Below are 3,447 nucleotides of genomic sequence, written 5' to 3' on the forward strand. Positions count from 1 at the left end.
GACACACTGTACTAAGAAAGGCAGTATTAGGTTATAAACATACAGTGTTTTCTGTTAAAATCCACTATCTGTTATAGTCAACTTATGTGATGAAATACATCCGGTTTAACTGTTTGTGACGGTTCTTTATGCATTTGCTTCTTGTGTCTTCAACATGAGTCTCTCTCCCTGGACATCCCTGAATATCATTATTCCTGTCTAACCTCGGGCTATTTGCAACACTTAAGACTGACGAAATAACTTACTTCCAATTGGCAACCCCTGCCTGCCCCCTTTGTGAGGTTATTTCCCATGCTGAGAACCCAACTACAAACAGTTGAACCAAAGGGACTAATTATTCTCGGAGTCAAAGACAAGTAAGGACAACAAATTGTTCCCTGCTTTACCCTCCACAGAGCAAGCATCGGATTAATAACAACCAGGTACAGCTGAGTCTCTGGCAGCAGCTAAGGTTTGCACAAAGTCTAGCATACCTAGCCGCGCTAAAGCAAATAATCACAACAGAAATAAAGAGTGAAGCTATTTAGTCAGGCTGTGGATGGGGAGAGGAGTGTCTGTCGGTAACACATAAATCAGAGCCAGTATCACAAAGCAGCGCCTCCTCCAACATGGCTCCCTAGAGAGGAGTCTGAAGTCCTCAGTGAAATCCTCAGGCTTTCTCAGTGCTATGTAAATCATACCTGCATGCCCCGACTGCCCCGCCACACCAGACCTCCTCAAGACCCCAGCTCCCCTGCTCCTCAACCCTTAATTCAACCCAGCAGGCACTCAGCCCCATGCAGTCCCAGTCCTCAGCCCCAGTCAGGAAATGGAGCAGAGAGGGGCGACAGAGACCATTTGAACATCCACTGTCGCCATGTGAAAGGAAAAAATAAACACACTCCAAATCAAACCTCGTCTCGTCTCAGAGAAAAAACGTTTGAGAAGCTGGCAGGTCGAAAAATAGTTAAAATAAGCCCCATGATGGTTTGCTTTGGAGGGCCCATATTTGATCCTTCCAGACACCTCATTGGGAGCTCTTGCGGAGGGAAAAAAGAGCTGTTGATGGAATGCAGCCATTGGTTTGACCCCCTGGCCCTCCCTGGGAGGAAGGCCGGAGACAGGTAGATATATGGCCAGTTTGTTATTGTGAATTCCAGATCCTGTGATTATCTCCAACTCCAACTTCTGGAGTTTTTTAATCTGAAAGGGATTCCTGAGTACGGTTCAGCCAGGGCGGCTGCCGCTGCTGCTTTCTACTCACCTTTCCCTGACCCCCCTGTATTTACCCCCCTCTCCTTTTGGAACAAAAAAATAAAGCAAAAAAATGACACCTTACAGATTCCAAGGCCAAGGTCGGGTTTCGTTTGAATGTCCGTTTACATGTGGGTGGGGGGTGCAGGGGGGAAGAACGGGGGGTGTGGGGTTAGGGGGATTTCCCCCATGGCAGCCGTCCATTTGAACAGAAATGCAACTCACTCTGATATCACACACCCAAACCTCTCTCTCTCGTCTGTCATTGTTGATGGGAAGCAGCATTCTAAGCGACTGAAGTCCCTCTCTCTCTCCACTGTTGACCGACGCTTCAAAAACCTTGGTGCTTTTCAGAGCGGGTGACGGACAAGACAAACAGCGAACCCTTGATAGCTGCTGCAGAGACGCCAGAGACATCTAGACAAAAGGAATCAGGTTTCCCTCCTCGCTCCCTGCTCCAAATGAGAGGCGGTCTGATTGAAACCAGATAAGGCTAAAATGGAACTGTTAGGTCCAATAATGAGATTCCCCCAGTGTATGTTTGAATTAGGTGATTACAGACCCCTCTACAACCCCACCCCACCCCTCCACCCTGAACCCCCCACCGCCATCCCCCCACACCCTCCACCCATCCCTGCCAGCCACATAGTCAACCATCAGGCCATAGACGAAGGGGGGAGAGCGAGTTCACGAGATGGTGGAATAGAACTCTTTCTTCCTCTCTCTGTACTTTTATAGGGAGGTGCAGTGGAACAAAAGGGAAATGGGTTATGAAAATAGACACAGCTGGCAGAGCCCAAACAATGGCCCAGCTGGTTCTTAGTGGAAGTAATGATCCTCAGACCCGCAGAGCAGACGTGAACGACCGAAGAGGTCAGTGGACTTGGTGCTGTAATAAAAGTACAGACAAGATTAAAAGAGAGAGGAGGAGAAGTTAATAACAGACTGAGGCTGACCACGGTCAAATCGACACCTGCTTTCAAAGAGGTTAAGTTGGCGTTTCAGGGCACAAACTCTGCTGCTCGGGGTCATGTGTGAGGGTAGGCTATATTCAGAATATGGCTTAGGACAGCATCGCGATTTAGAGCAATGCATTGACAAGAAAAAATTGTCCTTGACGATTGTTTTTGTTTTTACCACTAACGTTGTATACCTGTTTTATAAGTTTGATTTAATTATGCACTTTAAATATTGAATGTGGATTTCAAATTTCCGATGAATGATATGTTTTGAACCTTTGCTGTTTGTATTTGAAAGAACAATAAGCTTTCAGAGCTTCATCAATAAAACTGTTCAATGTCATTCCCTTGTTTTATCAGTAGAAATCCAAGGGTACGCTAGTTATTGTAATATCAAATGAATATATGATACAAATTAACATCTAGATGTCAAAAAGTAGCCTTGTGATTCTGTCAAAGCAAAACACTTCACTTCTTTCCCACTCACTGTACACTCAAACAGTATTATATTGACATATGTTGAAATTATGTCGGGATAAGTATGCAAAGGTAAGTGTGGTATGCATAATTAAGGTCTGCTCCCATCTCACAACTGCAGGGACAACGCTGCCGTCGGTGCGGTGAGGCTCGCAGCTCACTTCAAGAACTGTATGTCTGTGCATTGTTCTTTTCAAAAGTTTGTCACTGTGACAGCGTCACCGGGGTTTGTGACACGGCCTGTCATGCTGGAGATCACTCCAGCCTCTGTTGCTGTCAAGTCTTATCACCCCGCATTCCTTAAGGTTCTGCATGCAAATATTCCAAATCTATATTAGCATACCGCTACAGTAGCTTCATGCCAGGGGGGGGGAGAAATGAAAGAAGGCAATAATCTCTCTCTCTCTCTTTTGACTTTATCTCCACGAGCTATCCGTCAGCGAAGTGCTCGACATTAGGAATTCTTCAGCAGTCACTTATATGAGAGGGAAGGATATTAAGGTTTCGATTCGCAGCTTTTTGGAATATGAAACGAGGCTTGTGTTCTCGATGACAAACACACTTAAGTTATTCTTTTAATATTCCTGAAAATGATTCTGTTTTACCCCAGGTTGAATGGCAATGTCACAAAAGAGCGCAAATAAAATTATTAAAAGCTACACACAATAGTTTGGGGGCTCGCAGGGGTGGCTTACACAAACGTTTAATTGCATTACAAGACAAACATTTAACAGCATAATGTAGCATCACAGCAGTACAATTTCATAGCGCTTCCACA

The sequence above is a fragment of the Oncorhynchus keta genome, chromosome 29, assembly GCF_023373465.1.
Source record: "Oncorhynchus keta strain PuntledgeMale-10-30-2019 chromosome 29, Oket_V2, whole genome shotgun sequence".
NCBI lineage: Eukaryota > Metazoa > Chordata > Actinopteri > Salmoniformes > Salmonidae > Oncorhynchus > Oncorhynchus keta.